General features: G+C 38.0%; 1 protein-coding gene across 6 annotated transcripts in view; it reads left to right on the top strand.

Moving 5' to 3' along the window:
• Window positions 1–21,165, top strand: part of LOC140533766 (uncharacterized) — a 116,880-nt gene extending 95,715 nt beyond the window's left edge. For all 6 annotated transcript variants that reach the window (XM_072653940.1, XM_072653932.1, XM_072653934.1 and 3 more), the window contains one exon: window positions 17,872–21,165. The gene's annotated coding sequence lies outside the window, so the exon portion shown is untranslated. The remainder of the gene's footprint in view (window positions 1–17,871) is intronic.
• Window positions 21,166–21,458: the final 293 nt, after the last annotated feature.

The raw sequence follows: 21,458 nt of genomic DNA on the forward strand, positions 1-21,458 counted from the left end.
CAGTTTTAGTTGAATGAAAACATCAGAAGGCAAAATGATAAAGAGTGAAAAAGAAAGTGAGAGAAAAGGGAATAGAGGCACCTATTGTAGATAAACTTTTCAAGGAATTTAGCTACATAAGGGAGGAGAAGTATGGGATGATAGCTACCAGGAATGCAGGGATCAAATGAGGGGTTTTTGAGGAAGGAGGTGACATGGACATGTTTGTAGAAGGTAGGGAAATATATATTTCTTTTATGGTGTTCTTTATTCCAGTTCTCATTCAAGTTGCTTGAATATATGAACAAAGGTAGCTTTGTTTTATGGCCTTTAGATCACTGATAGGAAGTGAGATATAAAACAGAGAGGCATGCTAGCCAAATATGTTCCCAACTATTATGTAAGAGATCCAAGTCAGAGTCCAAGGTGATGAAGAATTCCCTATATATTGTGAGGTCCTCCACTGTTTCTATTTGTTCCTGGTTGTGTCAAGTCTAGAAATACAATAGAATTTTCTGGATTAAATTCATAAGCATTTGATAAAGTTTATCCTAGTTATCAACACAGGAAAATTAAGTTCATAAAGACCCTATTGTCCAGAACATGATATGCAATACTATGGACAGCTTACCAAATTTATCTATAACCATACCTTCTATATCTATGTACATGTAGATACTTACACAGACACATGTGTATGTAGTGTGTTTACACATATATCTTGGATAAAACACTGGAAATGGACATGAATTGGGTCAAAAATTAAATATGAGGGGTGAAAAAGGAGAAAAACACAGAAAGAATAACAAAAATGAAGGATAGTTTTGAAAGCTATGTATCAAATTTATTATGTACTTAAAAATAAAAATCTCAGCTCAATAGAGATTGGCATTTTCATACACAATCATGTTCTACAATGTATGCAGAAATGCTCGTTTCATTTGACTTTTAACTATTAAGTTTAGAATTTTAAAAAGTGAAAGCTTTTTACAAAAAGAAAACCTAGGCATGCATACATTTGATTTTGCTGTGAGCTGGTACAATCATAATGGAAAGAAATTTGGAATATAAAATAATATTAAGAGAGTGCCCATTTTTTTCTGAACCAGAATATCCATTTTCTCTAATGCAGAGCATAGAAGTGAGATAATTCTACAAACCAAGGAAGCCAAAATTTTTTACATAAAAATATTTGCTAACTATTATATATACTTTTTGTAGTAGACCAAAAACTTGGAAACAAATTTGATGCCTATTTGCTTTGAAAGTGGTAAACAAATTATGGTACATAAATATAATGGAATAATACAGTACTATGAGAAATTGTGAATATTACTATTACAGAGAAACAGAGGATGTCCTATAGGAACTGATGCAGAAGAAAGTAAGTAGAATTTAGAAAACAAATATTCATGATGACAACAATGTAAATTGAAAGAATAAAACAAGAAAAAATTAATTGAATGCCATGTAGTTTTAATGAACAAGTTTAACTATGCAGAAGAAATTTCAGAATGCCCATCCTTCTCTTCCTTGTAAAGATAGTTACTATAGGAGTGAAATACTAGAAGCATCAATCAGCCTGTTTGTTAGGTTTCATGAACAAACTTTTTTGTTCCTCTTTCTCTTTTAGTCTTTGTTATAAAGGATGGTTCTCTAGATGGAGAATTGGAAGGGAAATATTGGGAAGTGGAGGTCTTATAAAGTGTAAAGATGAAAGATTTAGGTAAGCATTTTTTAAAAGAATAAAAAAGAGGTAGAGTCAAAATGATGAAGCAGAGGCAGCAACTCAGTAGAACTCTCACACATCAAAGCAAATGGTGGAGTAGTATAGCCAATAAAAAGTTGAGGTGAGACATTTTTTCCAGCTCGAGACAACCTAGGAGGTTGGAAGGAGAAGTCTGTGACATGAGAGTAAAGGACAGCCTGGTGCTCCATGTAGCAACAACATCAGTGGTGAACCTTGGAGGCTGTGACAGCAACAGCAGCTTTGGGAACTCTCAGCTCAAAAATGGTAAGAGAGTCCAATAACTGCTCAGAAAGAGATTATAAGGGACACTTTGCTGTCACTAAGTGCATGATTTGGTGCTGCCTGGAAACTCCATTGCCTATTGGCAGTTGTGGGTAACAGTTCCAGGATGTAGAGAAGCACTGGTACTTGTAGCTACAGGGGAGCAGGAGCCTTTCCTGGGTAAGGACCAGAGTATAGACAAGGAGAACAGTGACTACATATCTCACAGAATAATGCTACTTTGAAAGCACTGAAAATTTGCAGACCCCTAGAATTGACCTCCTGAAAAAGATGAAATTCCCCCAGAAATATAGCCAAATTCCAGAGCTTCTAGGTCAAAGAGACAATATTTCAAGCAGCCAGGAAGAAGTTATTCAGATATTATAGAGCCACAGTCAGGATCACACAAGATTTAGTAGCATCCATGTCAAAGGAACAGAGGGTTTGGAATATGATATTTCAGAAGATAAAAGGGTTAGTATTACAATCAAGAATAACCTACCCAGCAAAACTGAGTATAATTCTTCAAGAAAAAAATTAATTTTTAATGAAACTTTTAAGAATTGTATTATTATTAGGGCCATTAGAAGGACTCTACCTAGACAGGGCACAGGAGTGAGTCAATTTTATTGGGATGATCTCCAAAAAATTAAATGAGTGAGAAGGGATGCACTGGGAGAAGGGTGCAGGGAGAGAAAGACTGGGGAAGATTATCTCACATAAAACAAGTGCACAAGGAAGAGCTTTTACAATGCAGGGGAAATGGAAATGGGTGGGCAATAACTGAACTTTATTCACATCTGAACTGGTTCAAAGAAGGAAGTGCGCACGCACGCGAGCACACACACACATACTTAATTGGGTAGTGAAAAGTATCTTACCCAATGAGGAAGTAAGAGGGGAAAGTGATGATAGAAAGGAGGGGTGATAAAACGGAAGGTAGATTAAGGGAAGAAATGGTCAGAAGCAAAACAGATTTTTGAGGAGGGACAGTGTAAAAAGAAAGAGAGAAGAATAAACAAAAGGCTAGAGTGAAATACACAGCAAGCATAACTGTGAATGTGAAAGTGACGAATGAACCCATAAAATGGAAGTGATTAGCAGAATGTATTGAAACTAGAATCCAACAATATATTGTTTATAAGAAACACACTTAAAACAGAAAGACACACACAGAGCTGAAATACTCATGAAAATTTCCATCCATTACAGAGGGAGAAGTGCTCTGAGTGCAAATTGAAGTATAATTTTTTTCAGTTTATTTTTCTTGGTGTGTTTGTGTATGTGTATGTGACATGGCCAATATGGAAATATGATTTCACACGTAAAACATACCACATTGCTTTCTTTTTCAATTGGTGGGGGGAGGGGCTGAAGGGAGGGAGAGAATTTGTAATTCAAAAAAAATTTTTAAAAAGAATGGCAAAATAACAATTTTCTTAAAAAGATAAAAGAATTTTTTAAAAAGTAGAAACAAAAACAATTAAGCAAAAGGATAAGTGTAGACTAAATTTATCTTGGGAAATTGCAATGTTCTTTCAATGACTCCACATTTGTCTCTGAAGTCAAGGCCCCTACAATTCAGCATCAATATTCTGCACATAGTGTTTCACACAGAAACACAGAATTTAGACCTGGAAGGAACGTACCTCAGCAGCCATCTAGACAGATTCATATCTGAAAGAACTCATCATTGTAACATATTCTAGACCAATTTCTACCTAAAGAGCCCTCAAAGAGGTAACTTGCCAATCAATCACTCAACAAATAGTTATTAAATGCCTACTTCATGCCAATAATTGGTATAAGTGATGGGGATATAAAAAAAGGAAAAAGACGGTTTTTGCCCCCAAGTATATGGCAATCTAATGGAGGAGGTAATAAACAAATGAGTACATACAAAAATATTATATACAGCATATATAGGAAGAAATTATTAGAGAGAAAGAGCTGGAATTAAATTAGGGCAGCTGATGGTATAGTGCATAGAATGTTGGGCATCCCACTCATCTTCCTGAGTTCAAATCTGGCTTCAAACATTTATTAGCTATATGATTTGTGAAAATCACTTAGCTCTGTTTGCCTTGGTTTCCTTATCTATAAATTGAGCTGGTGAAGGAAATGGCAAACCACTCCAGTATATTTGCCAAGAAAACTCAAAATAGGGTCACAAAGAGTTGGACATGACTAAAAAACAACATATGAAATTAAGAAGGATTGGGGAAGGTTTCCTGTAGATGATAGGATTTTAGTTGGGACTTTTAAAAAAGTCAATAGGTGTAAATGATGAGGGAAAGCATTCCAGGTATGGAGGACAGGCAGAGAAAATTCCTGGAATCCAGAGATGGCTCAGAGATTTGTTTGTGAAACAGCAAAAAAGCCCATCTCACTAAATTGAAGAATATATGTTGAGTAACAAGGTGTAAAGAAACTGGGGAGGTAGGACGAGGCTTGGTTTTGAAGGACTTTGAATGCTAACTAGAAGATTTTGTATTTGATCCTGGAGTCAACAGTAAGCCAATGGAGTTTACTGAGTAGGAGAGAGATGTGTGCGACATGGGTGGACTTGTGCTTTAAAAAAAATCACTTTAGTGGCTGAATGGAGGATGAGTTTAATTATCAAGGGACTTGAAATAGTCAGACCTACTACCAGGCTGTTGTAATAGCTCAAGCATGAAGTGGTAAGGACCTGAGTAGTGGCAGTGTCAGCAGAGAGAAAAAAGGTGTATTCAATACACATTGCAAAGCTGAAATAGACAGACTTTGACAACAGGTTGAATGTGGGATGTGGAGAGTGTGAGAGTGAGAAGTTGAAGATGACTCCTAGGTTTTGAACCTGGGGGATTGTGAGGACACTGGTGCCCTTTACAGCAATAGGAAAGTTGTTAGGGGGAGGGTTCTGGGGAAAAGATGAGGAGTTCATTTTGGACGTGTTAAATTTAAGAAGTCTACTGGATACCCAGTTTGAGATGTCTGAAAGGAAGTTGGAGATATGAGATTGAAGGTTAACAGAGGGTTTGGGGCAAGATAGCTAGATTTAAGTATCATCTGTACAGAGGTAACTAAATCTATTGGAGCTAATGAGCTCACCTGCATTGCATTTCACTTTTAGACAGCTCTAATTGCAAGAAACATTTTTTATAATGAACCTAGATGCATTTTTGTAATTTCTATGCATGGTTCCTAGTTCTGTTCTCTAAGTCCAAATAGGACAAATATAATTCCTTTTTTACATGCCAACTGTTCAAACTCTTGAAGATAACTATCACGTCCATCCAAAGTCTTCTTTTCTCCAGGCACAGCATTCCATTTCCTTCAGGTACTCCTTATATGACACGGACAATTTCTTTCCTATGTCTGGTTTCCTTCCTCTGGATACTTTCCACCTTATTTGTCTATGTCCTTCTTTAAATGTGGTGCCCAGACTAAACACAGTGCAGGGATGTGAGTAATAGAACACTACAATCTCTGAAAAATTAAAAATGAATATTTTTATTCACTTCCAGAAGGCAGTGAAGTGGCAAATGGTAGATGTGAACAAGTTGTAACACATTACAAATAAGGAATTTGTAAATGATAACTGAAAGAAGGCATTATTAGTCATACTTTTTCCTATTAAAAGGCAAGACTTGGAGGAGTTAAGTGACTTTACAAGCACACAGTTAGTGAAAGAACTAGAATTAGAGTTCAAGCCCAGCGCCATTTTTACAATACCCAACAACAAAATAAAAGAATAGAGAACCAAGAGGTGAGACCGTGAAATAAAAGAGCAATACTAGTACAGATTGTTCAGTTTCAACGACCTTTCCCACATCACACATTGGAAAAGGAAGGACTTTTGTCAATTTCTTATCCAATCCACCCCAGCTGAATGAAACACAAATAAGAAATGGTGATGCAGTTGATTTGAGTTACAGAAACAAAGCTCTAAGAATATGGGTTCTAACAACGTGCACACACACATACATCAGTTAATGAAGATATCTATTGTCTAGACTATGCCATACAATTGGTTGGACAAGATCCTCTTCTATAGGTCTAAAAGATGACCCTATTCTCCAGTCTCCTTATAAAGGAAATTACCTTGCATCCCTCAAGCACAATAGTAACCAAGATTGCCACCAAGATCCTGCTGTTTCTGCTTTCAGTGGCCCTTTTGGCTCATTCAGCTTGGAGTGTGGGCTGTGGTAAGAGGAGAGTTCTTATCACATTTGGAGTTTCTCACTGTTGGGGGGCTAGGTAAGTATGCTCAGTGGTACACATGCTCCCAAATATAATAGAACTAACTAAAGAATTCATTAGAGAAGGGGATCACTTACTGTAGTTGAAAGCCAATAGGCTTGTGAATCAGGAGGCAGAGTTTCTAGCTTAACTTCTGTGACAAGATTTGATCAAGTCTCTTTCCCTCTTAAGCCTCCATTTCTATATCTCTAAAATGACAGGGTTGAATTAGCTGCCCTCCAACATTCCTTACATCTCTATTATTCTGTGATATTTAGATTTTTCAGACCAGAAAAAGGTCTATGAAGATTGAGGGAGGGCTGGCTTAACCAGGCAGCACTATTGTTGAAGACCAAATCAATCTGCTCAGATTTTCCGCTCTATAGTCAATATAGCTTTCCAATTAGTTTTCCAGTTCTTTGTAGGAATTAAAGCTAGTAAGGAACTAAGTGATCTTCTACTATATTTTGTTAATGAGGATATGGAGTCTTTAAAAAATGAAGTATTTTACTCATTGTCACACAGGCAATAATTTGCAGATCCAAGATTCAAACGTACATTGTCTACTACTGTTACTTTTCCTTTTTTGCCTCTTTATTTTTGTTTCTTCCCATATTTAAATGATTTGGCATTACTTATTGTAGTTTGAAGACACATTCATTTAATGACCTATAAAATAAGGGGATTGGACTACTAATTTTGTGATTGCATGGCCACACTTCTCCATAATAAATTTCAACTCTTTGGATTTGGCTCATTCTAGTTTGATGACATCTTTTGGTATCCCAAATTTGTCATCCTTTGAGGTAGTTATTTTCCTCATCCTTGTTTTGCATACAAATTTGAATACCATCCTATCCATGCATTCATTCAAATCACTGATAAAAGTTAAAAAGGAAACTGGGTAAAGGACAAGTTTTTGGCACACTCAAATAGAGACTCCTTCTTCCAAATTGATATAGACCTTATTATGATTAATTTTTGGGTACAGTCATTGAACCATTTAAGAATCGACCAAACTGAGATTTTCTAGACTGACATCTCTATCCTGTCCACAGTAATAACATGAGAAATTTTGTCAACTCCCTTTCTCAAATTTAAGTATATAATTTATGACAGATCAATGGATCTACTCACTTAACTGTCAATGAAAATAAAATAAAATACTCTTGCAGACCTGTTCTTGATGACTATGTGATTACTTATATAGATGATTGCTTTTCCTTTCAAAATGCTTACAAACTATGTAATTATATATTCTAGAATTTTGAAGAAATCAGTCAATCCAACAATCCCATGTTCTATACATTCTACTTTTTCTCTCATTCTGAAAATAAAGGCAATATTTGTCCTCTAATCCTTTACCAATTCACTTATTCTCTATCAATCTTTCAAAAACTGCAAATACTGAAACAACTTCAATTACCCATTATTTCAGAACCTTGGAATGTAGTTTATTCAGTCCTCACTGGTGACTGAAACGTATTAATGGCATTTAAGTGATTCAATGACTATTACCTCATTTAATTTATTTTTATTTTTATTTTATTTTATTTTTGACATAAATTTGCTTTTATTTTATTTTTTTAATCTTTTTTTAAAATTTATTTAACTTTTAACAGTTATTTTCACAAAATTTTGGGTTCCAAATTTTCTCCCCATTTGTCCCCTCCCCCACCGCAAAAGACTGAGCATTCTAATTGCCCTTATCACCAATCTGCCCTCTCTTCTATCATCCCTCCCTTACCTTGTCCCCATCTTTTCTTTTGTCCTGTAGGGCCAGATAACTTTCTATACTCCATTACCTGTATTTCTTATTTCCTAGTAGCAAGAACAGTATTCAACAGTTGTTCCTAAAACTTTGAGATCCAACTTCCCTTCATCCCTCCCTCCCCACGCATTCCCTTTGGGAAGGCAAGCAATTCAATATAGGCCATATCTGTGTAGTTTTGCAAATGACTTCCATAACAGCTGTTTTGTGTAAGACTAATTATATTTCCTCCATCCTATACTGCCCCCCATTACTTCTATTCTCTCTTTTGATCCTGTCCCTCCCCAAGAGTGTTGACTTCAAATTGCTCCCTCCTCTCATTATCCTCCCTTCCATCATCCCCCCCCCCACCCTGCTTGTCCCCTTATCCCCCACTTTCCTGTATTGTAAGATAGGTTTTCATACCAAAATGAGTGTGCATTTTATTCCTTCCTTTAGTGGAATGTGATGAGAGTAAACTTCATGTTTTTCTCTCACCTCCCCTCTTTATCCCTCCACTTATTATCCCTAATAAGTCTTTTGCTTGCCTCTTTTATGAGAGATAATTTGCCCCATTCCATTTCTCCCTTTCTCCTCCCAATATATTTCTCTCTCACTGCTTGATTTCATTTTTTTAAGATATGATCCCCTCCTCTTCAATTCACTCTGTGCACTCTGTCTCTATGTGTGTGTGCATGTGCGTGTGCATGTGTGTGTGTGTGTAATCCCACCCACTACCCAGATACTGAATAGTTTCAAGAGTTACAAATATTGTCTTTCCATGTAGGAATGTAAACTGTTCAACTTTAGTAAGTCCCTTATGACTTGTCTTTGCTGTTTACCTTTTCATGCTTCTCTTCATTCTTGTGTTTGAAACTCAAATTTTCTTTTCAGCTCTGGTCTTTTCATCAAGAATGCTTGAAAGTCCTCAATTTCATTGACAGACCATTTTTCCCCTGAAGTATTATACTCAGTTTTGCTGGGTAGGTAATTCTTGGTTTTAGTCCTAGTTCCTTTGACTTCTGGAATACCCTATTACATGCCCTTTGATCCCTTAATGTAGAAGCTGCTAGATCTTGTGTTATCCTGATTGTATTTCCACAATACTTGAACTGCTTCTTTCTAGCTGCTTGCAATATTTTCTCCTTGACCTGGGAACTCTGGAATTTGGCCACAATGTTCCTAGGAGTTTCTCTTTTTGGATCTCTTTCAGGAGGTGATCAGTGGATTCCTTGAATTATTTTGCCCTCTGGTTCTAGGATATCAGGGCAGTTTTCCTTGATAATTTCATGAAAGAGAATATCTAGGCTCTTTTTTTGATCATGGCTTTCAGGTAGTCCCATAATTTTTAAATTGTCTCTCCTGGATCTATTTCCCAGGTCAGTTATTTTTTCCCATGAGATATTTCACATTATCTTCCATTTTTTCATTCTTTTGGTTTTGTTTTGTGGTTTCTTGGTTTCTCATAAAGTCATTAGCCTCCATCTGTTCCATTCTAACTTTGAAAGAACTATTTTCTTCAGTGAGCTTTTGAACCTCCTTTTCCATTTGGCTAATTCTGCTTTTGAAAGCATTCTTCTCCTCATTGGCTTTTTGAACCTCTTTTGCCAATTGAGTTAGCCTATTTTTCAAGGTGTTATTTTCTTCAGCCTTTTTTTGGGTCTCCTTTAGCAAGGTGTTGACCTGCTTTTCATGCTTTTCTTGCATCTCTCTCATTTCTCTTCCCAGTTTTTCCTCCACCTCTCTAACTTGATTTTCAAAATCCTTTTTGAGCTCTTCCATGGCCTGAGCCCATTGAATATTAATTATGGATGTTTGGGATACAGCAGCCTTGACTTCTGTGTCTTTCCCTGATGGTAGGCATTGTTCTTCCTCATCAAAAAGGATGGGAGGAGATATCTGTTCACCAAGAAAGTAGCCTTATATGGTCTTATTTTTTTTCCTTTTTCTGGGCATTTTCCCAGCCAGTGACTTGACTTCTGAGTTTCCTTTCCACACCCACCTCACCTCCAGATACTCCCAGCTAGCCCTTAGGGGCTGAGGTTCAAATGCTGCTTCCCAGGCTCAGGGCTTTTGGTGGGGGCAGGGCTGCTATTCAGTGTGAGATTAAGTTCAGGTGGTCAGGTGGGGGCAGGGCGGCCTCAGGGGGCTCAGTTCCCTCAGGGGGTTTATGCTGAGACCTTCAACAATGGATCCAAGCTCCTGCCTGCTTTGGGAGCCCCTGTCTGCTGCTGCCTCTGCTGCTGCATCCCGAGGGGGCCTGAGTTATGGGGACACCCTGCTCCCCTCTCAGCGAGCCAAAAAGACTCTCTTACTGACCTTTGGCTCCTGTGGGTGGAGGGACCTGTGCTGCCACTGGAGATTCTGTCCCTGAAGGCTGCTCGGATCTGCTTCTCTCGGTGCCACTTGGCCAAGGCAGGGCTGGGCTCTACTCTGGGTCTGGGCTCTACTCCAGGTCTGGTGTGTGACAGACCTTTTGGGTCGGTTTTTCAGATCTCTCTGGAACAGAAATCTCCTCCACTCCATTGTTCTGTGGCTTCTGCTGCTCCAGAATTTGTTGGGAGTTCTTTTATAGGTATTTTATGGGCTGTGGGTTCGGAGCTAGCATATGTGTATCTTTCTACTCAGCCATCTTGGCTCTTCCCTATTTCCTCATTTAAGATGGATTTCATTTTCTGGTTAATCATTTTTCTGATATCCCTCAGAGGATCAGAGGGTTATAGATTTGTAGTTGGAGAGGATCTTAGAGGTCATGTGGTCTAGTCCAAGATTTTGGTTATAAACAATTTTTTAGCATTCCTGTATATATATATATGTGTGTGTGTGTGTGTATATATATACATACATACATGAACATGTAAATTGTATGTGTACTACTCTGTGAGTCTATGATGTGATGTGGCTTATTGTACTGAAAGCTAACTTGGGAGACAAGAAAATAGGAAGACATTGGTTCAAGTCCAGTCTCTGACACATACTATCTATGTGATCCTCAGCAAGTTATTTAACCTCTCTAAATTTTTTTTAACACAATTAAAATTTTTTTGAACTTAAACATTTCCTAAAAAAAAGATTTCTATAAGGCAACAGATAAAAAAGAGTATTACATGTGAAACTATAAATATTCATTTCAGAAGACTTCCTTTTTTTGATCTTTTTTTTTTACTTGTGTCCAATCCTTCATGACCCCATTTAAGGTTTTCTTGCAAAGACACTGGAGTGGTTTGCCATGTTCTTCTGCAGTTCATTTTACAGATGAAGAATTGAGGCAAACAGGATGAAGTGACTTGCCAAGGGTCACATAGCTAGTAAGTGCATGAAGCTGGATTTGATCTCAGAAACATGAGCCTTCCTGACTTCAGATCTGGAGCTCTACCAACTGTGCCATCTAGTTGTCTTCTCCTCTTCCTCCTCCTCCTCCTCCTTCTCCTTCTCCTTTTTCTCCTCCTCCTCCATCTTCTTCTTCTTCCTCTTCTTCTCGTGAAACATTTTACACATTACTTTCAGCACTGTCCTTCTTTGAAGCTGAGTGCAAATTCACCCTCAGACACTTGCTGGCTATGTGATTCTTAACTTCTGCCTGCCTCACTCTCCTTACCTGTAAAGTGGAGATATTAATAACACCTTTCTCACAAGGTTGTTGAAGGATAAAATGAGACAATATTTGTAAAATACTTTCAAAACCTTAAATTCTCTATGTAAATGCTATTATTGTTAAAATATTTCCTTCTGACTTTCATTCTCTTCACTTTGGTGCATTAAAAAAAAATGCTGCGGTAACAGTATGCACTTCCTAGAGCACTGCCCCCAAGCCCAGACAAATACTTGTAAAAAATGTCTCTAACCAAATTCTGGAGTTGCAGAACCCACAGAATGACAGAGTGAAGCAAGACAGCCTGGGAGGTGGCTGGGAAATGTCTATTGGGCCACACAGGGGACAGGGCACAGGGCACAATTCAGCATGGGCCACACTGGCAGACACAAAACCTGAGCAGACCTTGGGGAGACTGAATCTCTTGTGCCTGTGGCAGTTTCCAGATTTCAGGACCCCAACACACCAAGGACAAATTGGAAGGTCAGTGGAAAAAACCTGTGGGACCAGTGTGAGAGAGTGGAGTGGTCCAGTCCCAGCCCCAGGGCAGCATAGGGGGAAGAAGGCAGAGGAACCTGCAGCAGCCACAGCAGCAGTAGGGGCAGAGACAGAGACTATTTTTGGAGCTCTAGGTTCACAGATTGTGGGGGAATTGAGAGATTGACAGTACACCCCCCCAACCCCATTGAAAGCAGGGGTCTATCTTGACAAAGAGCTCAAAAGTCAAATAAATCACTGAGGAAATCAGCAAAAACTGGAAAAAGAAAAGAATCAGACTATAGAATCTTACTCTGGTGACAAGGAAGATCAAAACATGCAAACAGAAGACAACAAAGTCAAAGCTCCTCCATCCAAAGCCTCCACAAAAAATTTGAATTGGTCTCAGGCCATGGAAGAGCTCAAAGGGATTTTGAAAACCAAGTAAGAGAAGTACAGCAAAAATTGGGAAGAGAAATGAGAGTGGTGTAAGAAAATTATGAAAAATGAGTCAACTGCTTGCTAAAGGAGACCCCAAAAATGCGGAAAAAAATAACATTGCAAGAAATAGACTAATCCAAATGACAAAAGAGATCCAAAAAGCCAATGAAGAATGACCTAAAAAGCAAAAATGGCCAGATGGTAAAAGAGGTCCAAAAGCTCACTGAAGAAAATAATTCCTTAAAAATTAGAATGGAGTAGATGGAAGCTAATCACTTTATGAAAAATCAAGAAATTATAAAACAAAACTAAAGGAATGAAAAAATAGCAGACAATGTGAAATATCTCATTGGAAAGACAACTGACCTGGAAAATAGATCCAGGAGAGACAATTTAAAAATTATGGGACTACCTGAAAGCCATGATCAATAAAAGAACTTAGACATCATCTTTCAAGAAATTGTCAAGGAAAATTGCCCTGATATTCTAGAACCAGAGGGTGAAATAAATGTTAAAAAAATCCACCAATCACCTCCTGAAAGAGATCCCAAAAGGAAAATTCCTAGGAATATTGTAGCCAAATTCCAGAGCTCCCAGGTCAAGGAGAAAATATTGCAAGCAGACAGAAAAAAACAATTTAAGTATTATGGAAACACAATCAGGATAACACAAGATCTAGCAGCTTCTATATTAAGGGATTGAAGGACTTGGAATATGATATTCCAGAAGTCAAAGGAACTAGGATTAAAACCCAGAATCACCTACCCAGCAAAACTAAGTATACTACTTTAGGGGAAAAAATGGTCATTCAATGAAATAGAGGACTTTCAAGCACTCTTGATGAAAAGACCAGAGCTGAATAGAAAATTTGATTTTCAAACACAAGAATGAAGAGAAGCATGAAAAGGTAAACAGGAAAGAGAAATCATAAGGGACTTAGTAAGGTTGAACCGTTTACATTCCTACATGGAAAGATAATATTTGTAACTCTTGAAACTTTTCTCAGTACTAGGGTAGTTGGAGGGATTATATACATATAGATAGAGGGTACAGGGTGAGTTGAATAGGAAAGGATGATATCTAAAAAAATAAAATTAAGGTATGAGAGCGGAATATATTGGGAGAAGAAAGGGAAAATAGAATGAGGCAAATTATCTCTCACATAAAAGAGGCAAGAAAAAGCTTTTTCAATGGAAGAGAAGAGAGGGGAAGTGAGAGGGAAAAAGTGAACCTTACCCACATCACATTTGGCTTAAGAGGGGAATAACATGCATACTCAATTTGCTATGAAGCTCTATCTTACACTACAGGAAAGCAGGGGAGAAGGGGATAAGCGAGGGGTGGGGGGATGATAGAAGGGAGGGCTAATAGGAAGAGGGCATAATTAGAAGTAAATACTTTTGAACAGGGGTAGGGTCAAAAGAGAGAATAGAATAAATGGGGGGCAGGATAGGATGGAGGGAAATATAGTTAATCTTCCACAACATGACTTTTATGGACATCTTTTGCATAACTGCACATGTATAACATATATCAAATTTCTTGCCTTCTCAGTGGGGATAGGTGGGGCAGGAGGAAGGGAGAGAAGTTGGAACTCAAAGTTTTAAAAATGAATGCTAAAAATTGCTTTTACATGCAACTGGGAAATGAGGTATACAGGCAATGGGGTATAGAAATCTATCTTGTCTTCCAGGAAAATAGAGGGAACGGGGATAAGAGAAGGGAAGGATGTGATAGAAGGGAGAGCAGATTGGGGGAAGAGGTAATCAGAATGAATGCTATCTTGGGGTAGGTAGAGGGGAGAGATGGGGAGAAAATTTGGAACTCAAAATCTTGTGGAAATGAATGTTGAAAACTAAAAATAAATAAATGAATTAGAGAAAAAATGTTGCAACAACCCTCTCTCTTTTTTTTTTTTTTTGGCTTCACTGTTGCTAACCTCCCACATATTCTGACCTCTTTGATCAAGAAAGAGAAAGAAAAAAAAGCTTCCTGTAAAAAATAATTCTTTTTAAAGAGAATGAATCCCCATAGTGACCTCATCCAAATATGTGTCCCTGCACCTTGTGTACATCAACTCTCTGTCAGGAGGTTGGTAACATGCTAATATAAAACTGGGGTCAAAAGTACCCTACTGAGCTCTGGTTCATTGACTAGGTAAGAAAATGTTTAGACCAAATCCAACTATCAGAACTGAATGGGAAGAATATAACTCCTTGAATCAACCAAAGTAAGTATGTGAAAGACAGGATCAGCACTAAGCAATTTGTGTAATAAGGAGAAGATCTTCTATAATTAGGAAGGAGATTCAGAGTCTAGATTCAAGAAGTCAGAACACACATGGAGTCAAAGGAAAGAAGGAATGAGTTGTGGCCCAAAAGGAAGTAAGAAGGAAGAGTTGTGGGCTCTAAAGACATCTCCAGATAGAGGACCTAAAGCTCGTTCTCTAACTTTTTCCTGCCTGTCTATCCATAGGTTCCATAATATAAGCTGCTGTTTCATTTTCTGGAAAACTGAATTTTGCCTCAACCACGAAGTGATTAGGGTTAAAACTAGAGATAGATACAAATGAAAGATCAGACAGAGAGCCTAAACTTTGCCTAGGTGTTAAGAATTTTCCTACCTAGGGGCTCCGAGTTATTGTAACTGAATTTTCTATCTAACATAGACTCAATAAAGTTAAATGGGAAGGAAGTGGGCCTAAGGGGTCACTAGAATACTCCTTAGGTTTAAAATGAGCTAATTATTGTACTAGACTATTGTATTAATAGACTTTGTCATAGATTTCTGGAGACTTGTTCGTTGCTGCAATCTGCTGTTTCAGAGAAGAATGAGGTTCATCTGGTGCCCACTCCTCTGTCCCCTTCCTCTATGTTTATAAAGTCTTCTCATGAGCACTTAACTCTTTAAGATTATAAAATCTCAGAGAAGGAGGTGACTTGAATTAGCAGTTTTCTCATCATCTCACCAAAGAAATCACAGAAAATCTTACATTTATAAAATACATTTTTAAAAGTAGGAATTAAAAAGAATGAGAAAAAATAATGTCTAAGACACTATTTTATTTTACTTATTAATATCATGAAAAACTTTTTGTTCTCCCTAAAATTATTAAGGGTAGCTAGGTAGAATAGTAGATGGAGTGCCAGGCAGTCAGGAACTCTTCTTTCTGAGTTCTACTCTGGTCCATAGACTTGCTAGCTGTGTTACCCTGGGAAGACAACTTTGTTTGCTTTAGTTTTTCATCTGTAAAATGAGCTGGAGAAGGAAATGGCAAACTACTTCAGTATTTTTGCCAAGAAAACCCTAAATGGAGTCATGAAGAGTTGAGCACAACTGAAAAATGACTGACCAACAACAAAATTATTAAAATAATATTTTAGTGTGGTTAATGTGATTAAGTACCATTATTTTTGAAAATCAAGGTCTAACACTTTGTGATACCAGGACCGTGAGAAGGAGAGGGATGGGATTGAATATATAGCACCTACTATGTATTAGTGCTGAGCACTTTTTACAAACATTATATCACTTGATCCTCACAATCTTGTAACATATGTTCTATTATTATCCCCACTTTATCATTGAGGAAACTGAAGCAAAGATGGGTTGAAAGATTTACCTATGGTCATAGAGCTAGATTTGTACTCACTTCTTCTGACTTTAGGCCTAGAACACTATCCATTTCAGTGTCTGAGGTGAGATTTGAACTTAAGTAACTTGCCCAAGGTCACACAGCTAGTGAGTGTCAAGTGTCTAAGGTGAGATTTGAACTCAGGCCCTCTTGTCTCACCTCAGACACTTGACACTCACTAGCTGTGTGACCCTGGGCAAGTCACTTAACCTCCACTGCCTCATCCTGGGTCATCTCCAGTCATCCTGATGAATACCTGGTCACTGGATTCAGATGGTCCTGGAGAAGAAGTGAGGCTGGTAACCTGCACAGCTCTCCCTGACTCAAAACATAGTCAAGTGCAAGTCATGTCATTATTTCTCTGATGGCGTGGTCTTCTTCAGCAACGAAGGACAAACACACACACTGGAATGTGAACCTCTTGAGGGGAAGACTGCTTTTGTCTTTCTTTGTGTTCCCATTGCTAGAACATAGTAGGCCATATCAATATTATTGCTGCAGTCGTAATGGCTGTCAAAGCTAACAAACATATCTCACAAAGATAGGTGGGTTCGACTTGAAGAAGTACATTATTGGCTGCATCAATAAATGATAATACTTCCTTTCTATTTGGCTAGTAAATTTCCACCTTCCTGGAGGTTAATCAGTTGTTCTTGCAAACTAATGAAAGGGTATTTCATTCTTCTGTTTTTAATAAATGGATTTGAAACTCACTAAAATTTTTTATTTAAGAAATTCTAAAATAGATTAGGTTTTAAAGTATGGAGATATGAGAGTTTTTTTAAGTGACACTTAACAGCAACAAAAGCTTAGTTGTCAAAGCTTCTTGCTGAATGCCTCAAGGTACAACTTTCACTTAGGTTCATCATTAATAATAATGAATATAAAGCCATATTCAGATAATCTTCTTAATTCTTGATGATTGTTACTCTAGTTCAGTTATTTCAGTCATGTCCGACTCTTTGTGACCCTATTTGAGGCTTTCTTAGCAAAGATAATAGAGTATCTCTAGCTCAGTTTTATATATGAGGAAACTGAAGCAAACAAAGTTAAGTGACTTGCTCAGGATCACACTGTCAGTGTCTGAAGCCAGATTTGAACTCAGGAAGATGAGTCTTCTTAACTTCAGGCCCAACATTCTATCCACTGTGCCACCTAGCTGCCCTCTAGCTTGATTAGATCATTTTTGCCTCATATGATGACTTTTGAAAAGCTCATAGTAGAAATAGGAAGAATATGATCTTTGCCATTTTTTTCATTTTCTGTGTTTGAATTGTCAATATTATCGTCAATTTATACTTTCTTTGTTGTATAAGTGCAAGCATTTATTTGGTCCCATGATGCCAGAGAAGAGACATAAGGAAGCATTTAACTCAATTGTCAGGGACACTCATTTGAAGCAAAAGGACTATAGTTCTGATTTGTTTTGCTTATACTGGTGTTTCCCAGGAGATGGATGAGCTCTTTGTCTATCCCATTCTCCTGGGCACATGTTTATCTACTGAGTCAAGAAAGCTCTATATTTCTAGTTAAAATTCTTTACATTCATTAATAAAGGCTAGAGTGATCATGGTGTTCCACAAGGAACAAGAGGTAGAAAGGAAGCTGGTTGTCAGATAATGGGGAAGAGGGAAGGACTCCAGGCATAGCTGTAAGAGGTCTTTTAAGCTAAATTAAGAGCTTGATGGAAAATAGGGTCAAGAAACGTACTTACAGAGAACATTTTACTCACATAGGTCTTCTGCCTTTGTGTTGTCCCTATCTAGGTTCACAGAATTCTAAGCATCTCTCAGACACACATCCTCAAAGACTGCCTCCTAAAGAAGCTATACCTACAAATGATGGAAGTCAAGGGAATGACATTTGACTGAAATCAACCCTGCAAGCTTCAAAACACAATTTTGGATGTTACCCACCTGTTAATGGAAGTCAAATGAATTAGCTCAGACCATCCTCTAAACTATGCCCCAGGGAAAACTATACTGGAGGTAAACTTCCTGTCTGCGGAAGCCAATGGATTTATCTTAAAATGAAACTATCCATATCACACTCAAAGGAGTTTCCAACAGCCAACATTCTGGAGCTAACCCACCTGCCAAAGGAACCTAAGCAGATGATCTTCAGCTGAATCAATCTCACCATCCCCAGAAAGCTGCCTAACAAAATGCCCTCATGAACACCATCCTGGAGGTCATTTAGCTGCCAATGGAAGCCAAGAGCATACTTCTCAATGGGGATCAACCTCATCAACCACAGTAGTCAGCTTTCTCAAATCATCAGTGGGTTTCCAATCTAAAAGCTCTTCATTGTCCTCCAGTAAAGAATGACACAAGCCCCAAATGAGAGTACTCTTGAATATTCCTAACTTCTCCCTTTCATTGGCTAAATCAGTTAAATTTAAAATCATACAACTAAATGTGGAAAAGAATTTCTAACACTTTAGTCCAATCCCCATCATTACTGATTACATTATATCCCCTCTACTGGGCAAGGATAACCTTTTGGCACTTTCCCTTTCAAATCTCTTTCTCATTTTCTCCCTAGGTCCACTGGTCCGAAATTCTACTTTTCTGACTCTTGCACACTATTTGATCATTTTTATTGCAATAACCCTATCACTGGTCTAGTCACCAAAATGAAATGTCTAACCTTGTGCTATATCATTTCAGAAGCTCATTTATCTTTATCCTTGATGCCAGTGTCTTTCTTTCTTGCCCTTGGACCTGCTTTGCTATAGCTCTAATTAGTTAAACTCTCATTTATTTAACTGCCTACAATACCAGGCATGAAATTAAGCCATGTTCATTGTCTGTGCTCTTTCCTTTTCTTTTTTCAGAAACAGAATAAAATAATGTGTGTAGAAGACTGATTGGAAGATATTCAGTGACAATTGGTGTTGAACTATGTAGATTTCTGTCTTTCTCATCTCTAACTATAAAACACCAGCAAACTCATTAGCTTCCAACCTCTGGCTCCTTTTCTGCTAATGGAAGTTTATGTGCCTGGTATTTTAGGACAATGAATCTAAATTAGGAGTGGGGACATAGTCTTCAAGAGAGTCTAGAAGATTGTATCTGGAGTATTCTATGGGTGGAATTTGTACTGAAATGCTTTCCTTTATCAGGAGAAAACTAGCCCATTGCTCAGAGTCATAACTTTGACAAGTTCCAAGAAATGGGATTTGCCTATCTACTGTATCTAGGAGTGCCACTAATGCCTCTTTAGGAACCTGGTGAAACCTTAGTAATTCTGTTTACTGGCTACAACTGTGTTCATCAGCAGCTGAGGGACAGGAAATGGGTGTAGAAATGATGATGCTGATGGTGGTATGGTGGTGGTGGTGATGGTGGTGGTAGTAATGGTGGTGGTGGTGGTGGGAAGGACGCCATTGTTTTTGGTTTAACAAACAACATTCAATCTTCCCAGTTCTGAGAAAAATCTTAGGCTAAGTCAGTAGTCACTCATCAGACAGAATCATAAAATCTAAGAGTTGAAAATCTAAGAGGCAACTTATATTGGCCGATTGTTAAATTCTCACCATGAGCATTTATACCTGGAAAACTGGTAAATTGGAGCTTGATTTATTGTTTTGTTGATTGTCTAGACTTAAAGTGATAGAGAATTAGATTAAACTTTAAAATGTGTTATGCATATATTTTCCCCTCACCTCAAGAACTGGTTGATAAATATTTGCCAGTATATCCTTGAGTATAACTCATAAATCAATATCCTAAGGAGAGTGCTCCAGGCATGGGGGACAGACATAGAAAATGCCTGGCACTGAGAGATGGAGTGTCTTATTCATGAAGTAGCCATTGTCACTGGATCAAAGTATATGTGTTGGGGAGTAAGAAGAGTGGAAAAATAGGCAGTGACTAGGTTATGAACAGTTTTAAATGCCAAAAGAAGATTTATACTTGATCCTGGAGGCATAGGAAACCAATGGAATTTATTGAGTAGGGGAATGATATGATCCCACCTGTGATTTAAGAAAACCATTTTAATGGTTGAATGGAGGATGGATTGAAGTGGGGAGAGACATGAGACAGCTAGACTCACCACCAGGCTATTGCAATAATCAAAGTGTGAAGTGATAAGGGTTTGCAGTAGAATGGTGACTGCGTTAGATGAGAGAAGGAGTTATATTTAAGAGATGTTACAAAAGGTGAAACCAATAGGTCTTGACAACAGCATGCATATGAGGGGTTGGGGTGAGAGATAGTGAGGAATCCAGGATGACTCCTAGGTTGTGAGTCTGAGTGATGAACTCCTAATAGAGCTGCCTCCAGCCCCAATAGTTTAATTCATTACAGGCCCACAGTACTTACCTAGCGTCCCCCCACCAATGTCCTGACTTCTTCATATATGCCTCACTGCTCACTAGAGTAACAGATGTGTCCCTGAAACTCATAGTTGTCACAAAAACAACAGGCATGTCCATGTGATGGGACCCATCTACTGCCTCTAGCTCGCCACTGCCCCCAGACCCATTCCTCATATTTCCCATAGAAATATCAGGTGAGTCCATGCACTAAACCATAATCATATCCATCTAGTCCTAGACAGGACCATAATACTCCACCAATCAGAAAGCAGTCCCACTAGGATGCCTGAGCAGTATGTAGACCCCAAAACAATAGAAGGGACTTTCCCTAAGTAAGCACCTATTCAGTAATAGTAAAGAACTGATCTAGAGTGAACTTATGACATAGAGGCTTATTATAATATCATTATCATATATATATGATAACATGTGACATATATGTATGATATACATATACACTCCACCTAAATTAGTTTCTCTGTATGCGTTGTGGGTAATCGCATGTGCAATTCCACTGTGGCTGGGACCCCTCCTCCATCATGTAATCCCTTAACAAACTCCTCCTGCCTTTTTAAAAATTAATCATATTTCTATATTCTGTGTGAATTTCTGTTATGTAATTGCATCTTTACCCTATAAAAATCCATCTTGCTTTCACTGAAGTTGCTGATTACTCTTGGAACTTAGCCCACTTAGTGAGAGACATCAATCTCAATAAATGCCTATACTTGGATTAGAGGTGGTCTGATTCTGAATTCTTTGAGCCAGTTCCACCACAAGAGATCATGAAACCCTAACAGTTTTTGGTGTCCCAGAGTTGAAACCTCAACATGAGAGACTGTGCTGCTTTCTGCATTAATCCCCAAGATGTGAAGGAAATTTAGGAGAAAAGAAAGTGTGTTCCACTTTGGATATATGGAGTTGAAGATGTCTACTGGATATTCAGTATGATATATATGAAAAACACTTGGAGATATGATATGGAAGGTCAGTAGAGAGATTGGGGCAGGAAAAGTAAATTTGAGAATC

Source organism: Notamacropus eugenii, chromosome 3, assembly GCF_028372415.1.
Source record: "Notamacropus eugenii isolate mMacEug1 chromosome 3, mMacEug1.pri_v2, whole genome shotgun sequence".
Lineage (NCBI taxonomy): Eukaryota > Metazoa > Chordata > Mammalia > Diprotodontia > Macropodidae > Notamacropus > Notamacropus eugenii.